This window comes from Giraffa tippelskirchi, chromosome 8 (genome assembly GCF_054371585.1).
Source record: "Giraffa tippelskirchi isolate mGirTip1 chromosome 8, T2T-mGirTip1v1.2.pri, whole genome shotgun sequence".
In the NCBI taxonomy this organism is placed as follows: Eukaryota; Metazoa; Chordata; class Mammalia; order Artiodactyla; family Giraffidae; genus Giraffa; species Giraffa tippelskirchi.
The window spans coordinates 96,524,914-96,540,921 of NC_137282.1; the positions used below are offsets into that span (position 1 = coordinate 96,524,914).

The following is a 16,008-nucleotide window of genomic DNA, read 5'->3' on the forward strand; positions in this document are numbered from 1 at the left end:
CTCAATATTTAACTGCATCTTTCCAGGCATACCTCTGACAGAGTGGAAGAATGGCAAAGAGTCTACCTACCCTAGAATAGGCTTACATTTAACTTTCCAACGAATTTCAGTTGCAATAAATTTTTCCCAAAATTATTATATGACAAGAGACTGTAATTTTAAATAATGAGACTCAACATTTCCTTCTTCTGTTGCCCATGGTATGATGATTTAAAGTCAGTAAGTCCTTGATCATAATTACAATCTATGAAATTAAAATATGGCTGTGGTTTTGATCAAGTCCAATGAAATTTGGCAACTCTGAACTAGTTATAAGAACAATTCCACTTCAATTAACTTAAGAAAATAAATATGTGAGCAAAGATTAACATACAAAGATATTCAAAACAGTATTTGTATTATAGGAAAAATTGAGAACAATTTTAATGCTCAAGAGGACACCAAATAAATGACGGTACAGTCATTAAAAATGATGATCAAAATGTAATAGTATTTACTTTAAATGTTAAACAATGGGTAAGTTATAAAACACTAAAGACAGATAAGCTAATTTTTATGGGAAAATTTATCTATATACACAACTAGTCCAAAAGAATATGCAATATAACTATGGCTTATTTTAACTTTCTTCCCCCTTTCTAAATTTTCTAGGATAAATATATGAGGACTTGCATAACTTTATTTTTTAAAACATTTCATTTTAAAAAGAATAAAAGTATCAGAAACCAAAAATGCTACTTGCCAAATGTTTGTCGTAAATATCTGCAGCCCCTCCTTTCTACCTGAAAAGTCAGAATAGGCTAACTGATGAAACAGATAAACCCTACATCTTGGCAGCTTTCTTAGAAAGCTCTTCTCTGAGCAGTGACTTAGGAATCAAGGCACTTTCAATCTACAGCCTTCTTAGATCCTTTGCATTAGGTCAGCAGGTGAAGGAAGAGAAAATTTGTAGGGTTGCACAGGTTTTCTTAGACAAGTCCCCATGTAACTCGCATGATATTAGCCAATTTTATTGGCTAGATCTTGGTCATAATGCCAGGTCTAAAAACTGAGAAACAGTTAGTTACACAAAAGTGAAAGTGAAAGTCGCTCAGTCGTGTCCGACTCTCTGCGACCCCATGGACTATAGAGTCCATGGAATTCTCCAGGCCAGGATACTGGAGTGGGTAGCCTATCCCTTCTCCAGGGGATCTTCCCAACCCAGGGATCAAACCCAGGTCTCTCACATTGCAGGCGGATTCTTTACCAGCTGAGCTACCAAGGAAGCCCTTAGTTACATGGCTAGGGGAAAAAAGGAAATAATTTGGTAATCAAATTATTACCTACTTGTTACATAGAGGTGTGAGTGAAGTATCCTTCTAAGAACTAGAAAATGAGGAAATGAAAACTAACCTAGCTAAAGCCAAGCCCAAGCCCCAGCAGGGCTTTCCAGGTGGTGCTTAGCAGCAGCAGCAGCAGCTGTGGTAAAAGAATCCACTTGCCAATGCAGGAGATGAGGGTTCGATCCCTGAGTCAGGAAGATCCCCTGGAGAAAGAGATAGTAACCAACTCCAGTATTCTTGCCTGGAAAAGTCCATGGACAGAGGAGCCTGGCAGGCTACAGTCCCTGGAATCGCAAAGGGTTGGACACGACTTAGTGACTGAGCATGCACGCAAAGCCAACCACTGCTGCTGCTGCTAAGTCGCTTCAGTCGTGTCCGACTCTGTCCGACCCCATAGACGGCAGCCCACCAGGCTCCTCCATCCATGGGATTCTCCAGGCAAGAATACTGGAGTGGGTTGCCATTTCCTTCTCCAGTGCGTGAAAGTGAAAAGTGAAAGTGAAGTCGCTCAGTCGTGTCCGACTCTTCGCGATCCCACGGACTGTAGCCCACCAGGCTCCTCCGTTCATGGGATTCTCCAGGCAAGAGTACTGGAGTGGGGTGCCATTGCCTTCTCCAAGCCAACCACAGTAAATAAATCATATCCAATTCCTACCTTTTGAGCAATGAACAGGAGAGAATCAAACGGATATTGCAAAAGAGGACGTTCTCACCTATGCTCTTTATTCTAGGACTTAGTTTTTCAACCACCAACTCATGACCATGTTGCCAGAACAGAATGGCTTAATGCTATCCATGACTTCAACCCAGTACAACCCAGACAGGCTAAAGATAGCAGCCAGAATGCATTGGGCTCATAGGGTCTTCAGAAACACGACTGTACCATAAGATGTTAAATTTTAGCACAAATATTAATATGCTCAGTCACTCAGTCATATCTGACGCTTTGTGATCCCATGGACTATATTCCTCCAGGCTCTCTGTCCATGGGATTTTCCAGGCAAGAATACTGGAGTGGTTTGCTATTTCCTGCTCCAGGTGATCTTCCCAATTCGGGGATTGAACCTGCATCTCCGGCATTGGCAGGCAGATTCTTTAGAACTGTGCCACCTGGGAAGTCTCTTAAACATTAATGTAGTCAAATATTTTAACCCAAAATCTAATAATATGAAGCACTCATATAAAGAAAGAATGTATTATTAGAAAGATATTATTTTCAGAGAATTCAGTAAAAGAAAGAGCTAAAAGTAAGAATTTGGCAGTTTATTCATCACCATTCATCACATTAAATCATAATTTTAGCAAATATTCATTGAATTCTGTGGCTCATAGGCTTCTAAATTTATCACACACATTATATCACCTAATTGTGTAACAACTCTTATGAAATAACTTCTGTCATTATAACCTTTCAACAGAGGAAGAAACAGATGGTCAGGAAGTCTAAGTGACTTGCTGAATTTTTCAGTTTGTGTAAGATTCACGAGTGAACCGAAGGTTTCTGATACCAGGAGCTGAGAGTCAGTTTCCTCATAACATCACGTGGAACATGAAAATCATGCTCACCTAAGAGGTGTACCCTATGGCAGAGCAAGAGTGATTCATCACGTTCCACCGTGGCCTGGATGAAACACTTCCCCAACCAGTAGCTTCTAAACTTGGCTGGTGTCACTGGGAGCTTATACAGTTCCCAAGCCCTATCCCAGCCATGACTAAACTGAAAATCTCTACAAATAGGGCTCAAGGATCCATACTCTTAAAAAGCTCCTAAAGTGATTGGGAATGCAATCACATTTGGGAATTAATACTCCAGAATTTCCCTTGCCTCGTTCTGACTCACACAATTGAAAGATTCTATTTAAAAATTCAGCCATGTTGACAATGGGACAGTGTATCCTAGATAGTATGCATAAGATTCCACTTACAGGAAAATTTATACTATTTTGTAAATTACTTGGGTTTCCCAAGTAGCTTAAATGGTAAAGAATCTGACTACAATGCGGAAGACATGGGTTCGATCCATGGGTAGGAAAGATCCCCTGGAGAAGGGCATGGCAATCCACTCCAGTATTATTGCCTGGAGAATTCCATGGACAGAGGAGCCTGGTGGGCTACGGTCCATGGGGTCGTAAAGAATCGGACACAACTGAGCAACTAACACACACAGTTTTCAGTTTTGTAGGTTAGTCTTTAAGAAACTTGATCAACACAACTAGATTCCTCCCCCTCCCCACCCCCACCCCAAATCTCTTCATTTCATACTGTGGTTCGGTTGGGTGAAAGAGTCCTTTGCCCAGAGCTCTTCTAGTTTTCACACTGAAAGTCTCACTTCTCAGGAGATTTCTCTGGTCAAACTGGTACAACTGGTAGGGCAACCAATGCATCCCATTTGCCTGAGACCACCCCATGCTTTAAAATTGAAGGTCCTGTGTCCTGGAAACCCCTTGAGTCCCAAGCCAATTGCACTGGCTGGTCACCCCTACTTAGTCACAAATCACTGCCTCTGTGTAAGACTCCCTCTGCACAGTCTGACCCCTCTGCCGCCTGCCACTGTGCTTTGTGCGCTAAGTCATGTCTGACCCTTTGTGACCCCAGGGACTGTAACCTGCCAGGCTTCTCCGTCCATAGGATTTTCCAGGCAAGAATATTGGGGTGGGTTGCCATTTCCTCCTCCAGGAGATCTTCCCAACTCAGGGATCGAACCTGAGTCTTCTGAATCTCCTGCATTGGCAGGCGGATTCTTTACCACTGAGCCACCTGGGAAGCCCTGCATAGTCTGATAACCTCACACAAATTCTCTATTTTATCTCTTACTGAAGTATCCCATCCCCAAGGACTCAATGATTCTAAAGTATTCAGGAAATGAAGATTTCATTCCTACGGAGGCCTCATACGTTAAAACATACAGCTGAGAGGCCACACTGGGAACTTACTCAGAGAAAAGAAAACCATCATTTAGGATTTTCCAAAAATGGAATGTTCTGTCATTTCTTCATATCCTTTCATAACCAGGATTGAAAAAGCAAACAAAGGTGTGTTGCTATCAGTTCCAAATATCGATGGGAAGAAATTAAAGCGTCACAGCAGATAATGTGATCACAGAAACTCCAAGGTCTCTGGAGTCTGCAGAAAAAAACTTAGACGTCACCGAGTGTTCCCAATTAAAGAAGACCCCCAGTGCCTCCCTCCCTGACTGAATGCCTCTCTAATGTGGGGTTCAGACTTCATTCCTCATCTGTCACACTGGTTATGTTTCAAGTGAGTAACCCAAGTGAGTGAGTTTGCCTAATAGATTTTTACTTTGTCTCTGAGACCTTTTCTTCATGTAAGAGTTGGTGAGCACTGGGTCAGTCATTTAGACATTAACACATCTGAATATTCATAAACAGGGTCTGTTTTAGTGTTCCCAAACTCTGCTTCATGAATAATTTACATGTTTGACAGCAACCTATGTTATTCAATTTATTTAAAGACTACAATCAATATCGTATGCTGCTCTAAAACATAGCAACCAGTCCTTTAACTGGAGTGCGCTTTACAATTTCTTTCCAGTTATTTCTCCATCACACTGAACCACAAATATAGGGTAATTACTAATAATTCTATCTCCATTTGCATGTCACCACAATCAACATATTGATTGCTTTTTGATTATAATAAATGGTTGGTTAAATTGAAGGTTTGCGATTAAGAACGTTAAGCTCTGATATTTATTTAATTCAGCTGCACCAATTTAGGTTCTACATGGTAATTTCATAAAAAGCCATTGAGAATCAAAGTAGTTATTTGAATCAAGTTATAAAGAAAGCTTGGTTTCCCCAGGAGAATCTGGCATTTGAGTGAATTACACCAACTAGGGGTTTGGTTTTTGCCTCTCAGAACATACAAAACACTTCAGGATTATGCTTATTTTGATATCTAAATAAAATGCAGGAAAACAGGAAATTTCTTAGGTTAATTTCTTATTTAAGGATTTAAAAAAGTAAACCTCAGAGAAAAACTAAATAGAGACTAAATGAAACTGGCTCTAGGCATAAACAAGGTCTTTGGGTAAAAACAAAACAAGAATTATAGGAGAAATATGATAGAATAGTCACTCTGGTAGAGAATTCGAGAGGTTAGCAAGATTTTGGCTTACAGCCAGGAAACCCATTTCAAAGGAATGAAAATCCACAATGTTTTATTAAAGTCCTTCAGGAGCAGGCACCAAATTTTTGTATAAATCCAGCTTGGTGATTAACAAAAATCAGCCCAAACTAGAATGATCAGTGTTAGGAAATTCTTAGTGACATCATTCAGAGTGCACTGCCATCTCACTTCCTCTTATTCTCTTTGAATGGCCATCTTTCAACACCTTCCTCATTTATTCATTTAAGAAACATAATAAGTTCTGATGAGACTTTGTCTCTCCCTCCACCAACCAGGGATATGATGAAGTTGTTCAGAACCAGCTTTCTTTCATACTTTCTTAATTCGAAGGCATACAGTTCCTATTGTCATGTTTCCAAAATCAAGATGTATGATTAATATATTCTTTCTTTCTCCTCCCTAAAAAAAGAAGCTATTATTAATTGCATAATCTCACAGTTCATACTGTCTTAGACAGAAACCATGATAATATCATTGCTCATGGGTTCATGTAGACCAGAGCTTCCTTGAAAATATGTAATTTATATCTGGAACATGCCTGACATTTTACAGAAACCCTAGCCTTTCCTAGTCATAAAGTTACTGTGGGAACTAAGGTTTCCAGACACCCTACTTTTAGTGCATCATGTCAACACTGGACACCACTCCGGATGAAATTTCTTTGTCATCTCTCAACTCTTAAATTCTCTGCCCCAGAGTATTTTGTTTTCCCTTTCTCCTGCCTCAACCATTGCTTTTCCTTCCCCTCCTAAATCTACCCATCAGGCTCTTGGGAAACCCTATTTCCTATACATGGACTGTACTGGATTTTCAACATCACAAAGTATTCCCTAGATCTCCTTGCCTAAACTGAAACCCAGACTTTCCCAAAGGAAACTGCTTGCCCTTCCACCCTCTGAATATTTTCTCTTATTCTTCCATGTGTGATGTACCCTGAGGTCAAGAGATTAGCTTGACAGCATCTTTCCTAAACAATGATGCATTCAGGCCATTATTTCTCCATCCTCTTTTGCTTTAAGGCCCATAACCTGGTTTACTCTCCCCCAACTTTTCATTCCCTCTTTCCCCGTTTATCACCACCAATGGTTGCTTCAATGTCCCATGTGAAAGACCCATTCAGCACTTCAGTGTCTTGTTTCTTTACCTACTCAGTTCTACATACCATCACCTTCAGTTACTTCGATTGATACACCTTAGACCTCACCACCTCTTAAAACAATTCCACCTTTGAAAATTTTCAAACATTCCCATTAACTGGATCATAATCTCCTATCCTTACATTTCTCCCACTTTGTTCCACTGTCCTTGTCTTTCTTGTTTCTTCAGCCTCTCTACGTTTCCTTTTCTATCTAATCTAGACCCCATGCTCAGTTGATAAGTCATGTCCAACTCTTTGCCACTCCATGGATTGTAGCCTGCCAGGCTCCTCTGTCAGCAGGATTTTCCAGGCAAGAATACTAGAGTGGGTGGCCATTTCCTTCTCCAATCTAGACTCCATGGTCCATCAGTTCTACCACTGTCTATCCAGTTGCCTCCATTGCCTTCCTCTTTTGTCCTTCCACCACATATGCCCAGCAAATGCCAAACCTGGAGAACCCAACCACCTGCCTTCTGTGCCCCATATCTAATCCACGGGCACTGTTAGGAGGAAAAACCCAACTTGACAAAGTCAGATCACTATGATCTGACACATAGTCAGATCACTATGATCTCATGGGCTTCAACCAGGTCCTCAGTGCCTTCCTGGTAATTCTGTTTCTGGGTAGCTTTACTCTACTCTCTACAGAAATCATTTCAAACTTCTCTGTCCTTTTCTTGACCTAGGGCCTATCATTCCTCACTCTCTATTGGAGACATCACCTCAAGGAAAATAGAAGCCATCATTTGGCAGCTCCCTAACTTTGTGCTATCTAATGCACAAATTTACTAGTATCTCTACCTTTTCTTCTTTCTTTTCCATATTGACAAAATGGGAAAGATGTCCTGCCTCTAACGTAAGTCTATTTTCTCTACCTGTAGTATGAACTTAGTTAGTTCTACTGTCTCTCAATATTGTATCTTTACTCTTGCCCTCACACTATCTCCTTCCTAGAAGAATTTATACAGGCTCTCATGTTTCCCAACTTTAAAAAAAAATGAACGCATTCTGAACTACATATCTACCCAGACTTATTTTCTCCCTTTCATGGACAAGACTCTACAAAGAGATGTCTGTACTCAATATTTCTTCTTCCTTTTGTTGTTCAGTCACTCAGTCATGTCTGACTCTTTGCAACCCCATGGACTGCAGCACTCCAGGCTCCCCTGTCCTTCACTATCTCCTAGAGTTTGCTCAAACTCATGTTCATTGAGTCTATGATGCCATCCAACCATCTCGTCCTCTGTAACCCCCTTCTCCTCATGGCCTCAATTTTTCCTAGCATCAAGGTCTTTTCCAATGATATCCCTTGGCGACTGCAATCTTGGCATCTCATGCCACTGAAGTGACTCTCACTGAGATCTCCAACCCCTATTGTTAAATATTTGACTTCTGTAGCATTTGACCATCTTAACCGTGTCACCTTTTTTGAAGCTCTCTTTCTCTTCTTTTCTATGAAGTCATGTTCTCTTGGTTTCCAGACTCCTTATTTGACCAATTCTCAGTCTTCTTCTCTATCCACCTTTTCCTCTGCTCATCCTTGAATGCAGCTGGACCTCAGGTTCTGTTTTGGCTCTCTTCTCTTCTCTGCTGGATGATCTTCATCACTTCTGTGCCTTCAATAATCATCCATATTGTGTCAGTTCAGGTTTTCCAAAAAGCATTCACCAAGATGTGATGAAATGTTCAAGTGATCTATTGGGGGAAACATCAGTAAAGGATACAGGGGAGGCAGCGGAAATAGGCTGGAAAATATTTCCATCATGATGTCATTCTGACACCTTTGGAAAAAGAGAAGGAAGGAGGGAAGACTGGGTAGGAAGAGTCTCAGGCTGCCAACCAGTTCTAAGAAAGTTCCAACCAGTTCTATGGAGAATCCTGGAACCAAAGTTGCTTGTTAAGCCCTGTGGCTGGCTGGAAAGTATGGCCTTGATGTGAACACAGTGCAGGATCCAAAGCAGGGTCGGCTGGGTCTGTCACTCAACTATGCTTCTCATAGTGGTTTCTCTTGCAAGAGGTCTGAATAATGCACTTTCACGGCGCTAGCACACATATCAGTAAATTTCAGCCTTGGCATGGCGTGAGAATCCTAATGGAGCGCTTTAAAAACATTTATCTAGAGCCTGCCTTGTGAAAATTTTGATTTAGTATTTGATGAAGTCCAACATTTTATTTGCAAAAAAGCCCCCTGGAATTTTGATTTCTAGCCAAGTTTGGGAACATTAATTAATCAAATTGTTCTATTCAGTCTAGAGCTCCATCCTGAGGTCTAGACACATGCAGTCAAATAACTGCCTACCAGGTCTTTCCATTCAGATGTCCCATATTAAGATGGATATAATCTGCCCAAATTCTATTCCTTCTCCTATAGTCCCCATTTCAGTGACTGCCAATACCTTTTACCTCTCAGTGGTCCAAACCAGAAACTGTGGCATCCTCATGGACTCCCCTCTCCCTCATTTCTCAAAGTCACTTAGTCACCAAGTCTGTTGATTCTGCCTTCTCGATATTTTCTGAATCTCTCTATTCGCAAGTGCCACTCTATTAGTTCAAGCTCTCCTCTTGCCTCCATTCTCATCCCTGCTAACTCATTCTTCACAGCACAGCCAGGTTACCCCTCCATAACACACATCTGATAATGTCACTCTGTTTTCTCCTCATGGCTCTCACGACAAGGTCAAGGATCCTCTATACATTACACAAGGCTCTACACATCTGGACCCCTGTGTATGTGCCCTGTTTTATCTTCTGCTGTCATCCTACTCTTTGCAGTTGAGCTACTTGCAGTTCTGGGAGTATCTAGGCCTTTGGATCAGCTGTAACCTCTTCCTGGAATATACTGCCCACTCATTTCCTTGCTAATCCCTAGTCTTTCAACCAGTCTCTCAAGGCTCCATTTGAATTCACTTCTATTGTAAGCCTTTCTTAAGATCAATGTCGCTTTCTAACTCCACCAAGACTGGTTAGATGTCCTTGCTCTCCCCTCAAAGTATCCTATAATTGCATGATTCACAATGACGGATGGGATCCTTGAAGCTATGATGTGCTTTCTTCACTACAATATCCCCAGCAATTAGCACAACACTCAGTAAATATTCATGTTTAAATTAAGGAGTGAGTGAGTGATGTTTGGCCTCTATACTAGACATTGAAGTTCTAGGCGATGTGCCATGAGGGCTATGAGCTGTAGAAAGAGCATAGGCTTTGAATTCCACCATGGACTCTTTCTGCATAAACTTGGGCAACTACTTAGCCCCTTTGACCTGCAGTTTTCTCATCTGTAAACTGAAAACTTTCCCTCTGGATTGCTGTAATGATTAAATTAATTGTTATTTAAAACATGGTGCCTGTCCTATGGAAGGTACACTCTAAAATTCTGGTTTCTTGACTCTCCTCACTTTTATAATATCTCAGTTTAACTCTTCATCCAGTCAAATCCAATTTCTTTTTTCTATTCCCCTTAGAGTTGTTTCCTTCCTGTATATTAGACCATCTTCCCACAACTCATCTGCATAGCTGCCACCTTCCTCTTTTGATTTCTTCCAAGAGCTGATTCCTGTACCTCATTGCTGAGGCAGACACCACTAATGGTTTTTGCAGAAACTGTGGCGTCAGACACAGCAGCAGATCCATAAGTTACTGCACATCCATGTGAACAAAAGATAGAGCTTGAATTCCCAGGTGGGAAATGATGAATATAATTGCTGAAGTGGATGCCATTAATGGTTTTTGCAGAAACTGTACTGTCAGATCCTTTATCACATGGACACTCGAACTCCCAAGAGCAACCAGGAAAATAAATTCTTACGTATCAGAAGTTCTTAGCTAGAACATGGGCATTAAAATACAATCTCATGTAAGTATCTGATGGGGACAAAACAAAAGCTATGTAATAAATCCTTCTCACTCAGATGTTCTAAAAGAAAAAGCTGACTTAGGACTCCTGTCCTACATAGATTAATTAACTAGCTAACTAAATTTTCCAGTATTTACTTAATGCCTTGTGTGCACCAAGCACTGTGCCAGGTCTGGGCATAAGTACAGTTTGGAACTAGAAACAGTTTAGCATAGTAGTTAACAGCTTGGCTTCAGTTCATGTCTGCGCAAACTCAAATGTAGACTCCATCACTCACGACTTGTGTGACCCTGATCAGTTAACTGCTCTGGGTCTCAATTTTCTTATCTGTAAACTGAAGACAATGGTAGTACCTTCTTGATAAGTTTATAAGGAATTAATGAGTTAATACATGTTAGGTGTTACTTAGAACAGTGCTTGCCGTAGTATGTACTTAAATACATTTACCACAGTTATCGTGGAAATGCAGAGGAGGGCATGCACCCCAGGCTTGGAGACCAAGGAGGGCTTCCTTGAGGAAATGATGCCTAAACTGAGACTAGAAGGATGTGTGAGGTGAAGGAAAGAGTATTTTAGACAGCAAGAACAGTCAGCCCCAGTGATTATGATACAAGATAGAAAAGCATTAATTGAGAGTTGTTGGATTATTGTGTGTGTGAGTGTGTTTGTGTATGTTGGAAATAGGAGGCTAGAGAGAAACATGATAAAAATAAGCAGGAGTGCCACATGTCTTCCATATGCCCTTCACATTATCACCTTATCTACCCTGCTCTTTGCCCTGAGGCTGATTTCTATGGACCATCTCTGTGGCTCTGTTGCTTACTGGTTTCCAGTTGTGTTTGAAAGGCCATCGGACAGAAGGAGGAGAGTGAGGGTGGGATGTTACTCCCTTGGCTCCCTCCTCTAGGGTCCCAGTGAGCCACAGCTTCTTTCAACCAGCCTTGTCACCCAACAACTGCCCCCAAGCATGAGGAGAGAATCCCAGCCCAGGAAACACTTGCAGAAGGAGGTCACAAGCCTAACAGTCTTTAGATTCCTAAATATTTCTAACATTCACTGGGTATTTCCCAACCTATCCCAAGTGTCAGATCTGAGGAGCAAAGAAAAGAAAGGTCTCTATCTTTCACTTTGTACACTTTCTTCTTCTTCTTCTTTTTTTTTTTTTTTCTGGTCTCGCTATATTGCTTGCAGGGTCTTAATTCCTCAACCAGAAGTTGACCTGTGCCCCTGCAGTGGAAGTGTAGAGTCCTAACTGCTGGACTGCCAGGAAATTCTCTGTACATCCCTTCTATTTTTAAAAATCTCCTAGGGTCAAAAAGTGTGGATTTCGGTAAACAAAATAAAAAGACAACCTACAAACTGGGGGAAAATATTTGCAAATGGTGTGACCCAAAAGTGTTAATTTTCAAACCATACAAACAGCTCATACAACTCAATATTAAAAAAAAAATTCTATCAAAAAATGACCAGAAGACCTAAATAGACATTTCTCCAAAGAAGACATACAGATGGCCAAGAGGCACATGAAAAGATGCTCAATATCACTAATCTTTAGAGACATGCAAATAAAAATTAAATGAAATATCACCTCACACCAGGAAGAATGGCCATCATTAAAAATCTACAAATAATAAACGCTGGAGAGGGTGAGGAGAAAAGAGAACCTCCTACCTTGTTAGTGGAACTGTAAATTGTCACAGCCACTATGGAGAACAGTATGGATGTTCCTTTAAAAACTTAGAACTATCATATGATCCAGCAATTCCACTCCTAGGCATATATCCAGAGAAATATATGTCAAAAAGGATACATGTACCCCACTGTTCATTGCAGCACTATTTACAATAGCCAAATCATGGAAGCAACCTAAATATCCATCAACAGATGAATGGATAAAGAAGATGTGGTACATATATACAATGGAATGTTACTCAGTCATTAAAAAGAAAAATAATACCATTTGCAACAACATTGATGGAGCTGGAGATGATAATATTAAGTGAAGTAAGTCAGACAGAGAAACACAAATATGGTATGACATCACTTATATGCAGAATCTAAAAAAAAATTATTCAAATGAACTTATTTTACAAAACAGAAACAGACTCATCGACATAGAAAACAAACTTACGATTACCAAAGGAGAAAGAGAGGGGAGGGATAAATTAAGTACGGGATTAACAGATACTCACTACTATGTGTAAAGTAAGCAACAAGGATTTACTGTATAGCTCAGGGAACTATGCACTTTCCCAGGGGCTCAGCTGTAAAGAATCCACCTGCAATGCAGGAGATGCTGGAGAGGGGAGTTTGACCCCTGGGTTAGGAAGATCCCCTGGAGGAAGGTATGGCAACCCACTCCAGTATTCTTGCCTGGAGAATCCCATGGACTGAAGAGCCTGGTGGGCTACAGTCCATAGGATCGCAAAGAGATGGACACAACTGAAGCAACTGACCATGCACACACGCACAGGGAATTATATTCAATACTCGTAATAACTTAAAATGGAAAAGAGTATATAAAAAACTAAATCATTTAACTGTACAACTGAAACTAACACAATAGTATAAATCAAACATACTTCAATTTTTAAAAAAGATTTGGATATCAACTTTCTTTTTTAAACTGAGGTAAGTTGGTACATAACATTATATTAATTTGAGGTGTACAACTTAGTAATATAATATTTGTATATACTACAAATTGATCACCAGAGTAAGTCTAGTTATCATCCATCACCATATAAATCACCCCTTTCACCCATTTCACCCACCACCCCCAGCCTCCTTCCCCTCTGATAATCTCCAATTTGTTCTCCATATCTATGAATATTGTTTTGTTTTATTTGTTCATTTGCTTTGTTTTTTAGATTCTACATATAAGTGAAATCATAAGATACTGGTCTTTCTCTGACTGCCTTATTTCATTTGGCATAATATACTCCTCAAGGTCTATCCATGTTGCTACCAATGGCAAGATTTTTTTTTATGGTTTTGTGTTGTTGTTTAGTTGCTCAGTAGTGTCTGACTATTTGCAATCTCATGGGCTGCAGCTCGCCAGTCTCCTCTGTCCTTCACTATCTCCCAGAGTTTGCTCAAATGTATGTTCATTGAGTTGGTGATGCTATCCAGCCATCTCATCCTTTGCTGTCCCCTTCTCCTCCTGCCCTCAATCTTTCTTTTCCAGTGAGTCAGTTCTTCGAATCAGGTGGCCAAAGTATTGGAGTTTCAGCTTCAGCATCAGTCCTTCCAATGAATATTCAGGGTTGATTTCTTTTAGGATTGACTGGTTTGATCTCCTTGCAGTCCAAGGGACTCTCAAGAGTCTTCTCCAGCACCACAGTTTGAAAGCATCAGTTCTCCAGTGCTCAGCCTTCTTTATGGTCCAACTCTCACATCCGTACATGACTACCGGAAAAACCATAACTTTGACTATACAGATCTTTGTTGGCAAAGTGATGTCTCTGTTTTTTAATACACTGTTCTCAGTGGCTCAAATGGTAAAGGATCTGCCTGCAGTACAGGAGACCTGGGCCAAAGGCTCTGCTACCACTGGATGCTGGGGAACACCACAGCTGTCACCATCACTAGAAGAACTGCCTATATTGGAAACAGGATAACTCTGAATGAAAAATCAGGATTTCCAGGAGACTCTAATGAATCAAGATTGGCAAAATGCCTTATAAATTTGCATTTCACAATAAACTCCCCAAGAAAGGAATTTCGAAAAAGAATAGATACATGTATATATAACGACACCACTGAAATAACACATTGTTAATCAACTGCACTCCAATATAAAATAAAAATTAAACACAACAAAAAGTAAATTCTCTAACGTGATTTTAGAGATCCACCTGATTTGAAAAGCAATGACTTAAATGTAGAATATCAATCATGCTATTGCCTTAATCAAAGCCTTCCTGTTTGTTTTCTGTTCAGAATTATTCAGTGGCTTATTACTATCAATGGGAAATTACATTCAAATTCTTTGACTAGCATTTAATACCCTACGTGTTCTGGCCCTACCCCATTTTTCCAGATGTACATCCTCCTCTCCCCTCTGTGGACCTATCACACCAGCCCCAGTGAGCTGCCTTTGTCTTCCTCAGGCTATGCTGATGCTCCTCTTTATCTGCTGAAATACTCTTCATTTTTCAGGTCACCTTCACTGCAAGCTCTCCTTAACTATTTCTCAGATTTCTCTGAACTTTCTTTAGCACTTTACCTCTCTTTTGATACATCATATTATGACTTATGCTATAGATTTTGTGTATATATATATATTATATGTAGCAATAGATAAGAATCTTTGAACCACATATTGTATACAAAGTAGTACCTGACACATAGTAGATATTCAATAAATGTATGAACAAAAGCCATCTTGAGAATTTCTCCAGTCAGATTTATAAAGTACATCACCCCTGATTAATGTTCCCAGTTAGAGGCAGAGGTGGCCACAAATTCTGGTATTCCAAACAATACCCTCTTTTTCAAAGTTATAGATAGTGATTTTTTAACAAGATTGAATGGTCACACTAAATTCCCTTAAATACAAATGTTATTTACCCTATCACTGAAATTAATGTTAAAAAACTATGTCTTACAGAGTTAAATCACATCCTTGCCCTCAAACATTAAAATTAAGAATGTCTATCAACTTACAGCAAATATCACTTGTGTGTGTGTGCTCAAGTTGTATCCAACACTTTGCAGCCCCATGGACTATACCCCGCCAGACTCCCTGTCCATGGGATTTTCAGGCAAGAACACTAGAGTGGGTTGCTGCTCCCTCTTCCAGGGGATCTCCCTGACCCAGGGATCAAACCTACGTCTCCAGCATTAGCAGGCGGATTCTTTACCACTGCACCACCTGTACTCAAAAGTGATTTCGGGTGTCAGTGGTGGCCTGGAGATAAATACTTCATTGTAAATAGTGAATTTTAAATAGAAAATTCAAAAACTCATATACCTCAGAACTTATCTTTTTAAGATTTTTAGCCCATGGGTTTCCTCTGTCCACGGACGGGTTGCTATTTCCTCCTCCAGTGGATCTTCCGGACCCAGGGATCAAACCCATGTCTCTTAAGTCTCCTGCATTAGCAGGTGGGTTCTTTACCACCAGCACCACCTGGGAAGCCCCGTTTTTTAAAGAGGTTAACCACAAACAAAAGGTTGTTCATTTGCCACTTGGGTCAAATTTTAAAGGCCTAAAGTGGCTGATTGGCACAATGGTGTGTGGTTAAAAAGAGAGAAAGAGAGAGAGAGAAAGTTGCGGATTTCTCTTCTGTGGTTACTTTGTGTCAGAGATACTACTACAAAACTATAGACATAATGGTGTTTGTTTCTATTTTTTCTGCATCTTGGATGTTTTCACTAACTTTATTTGGAAGTTATAAAACCAAGCAAAACTAAAATGAAAATAAAAAAGGAAAAGGAACGAAACAAAGAGCTTAGCTCCTTTGCTTTGACCAGACAGCTGATCAGAGCTGTATAAATAGTGGTGAAATTGGGGGTGGGAGATGGGAGTGGGCTTATTA

The 16,008-nt window shown here is 40.2% G+C and overlaps 1 protein-coding gene across 5 annotated transcripts in view; it reads right to left on the bottom strand.

Annotated features, from left to right (window-relative positions):
- MIER3 (MIER family member 3) overlaps positions 1–16,008 on the bottom strand; it is a 127,406-nt gene that overhangs the window by 61,720 nt on the left and 49,678 nt on the right. For 2 of the 5 annotated variants that reach the window (XM_081517948.1, XM_081517944.1), the window contains exon 2: positions 8,033–8,304. The exons of the other annotated variants lie outside the window; for them this stretch is intronic. The gene's annotated coding sequence lies outside the window, so the exon portion shown is untranslated. The remainder of the gene's footprint in view (positions 1–8,032; positions 8,305–16,008) is intronic. 5 annotated transcript variants of the gene reach the window in all.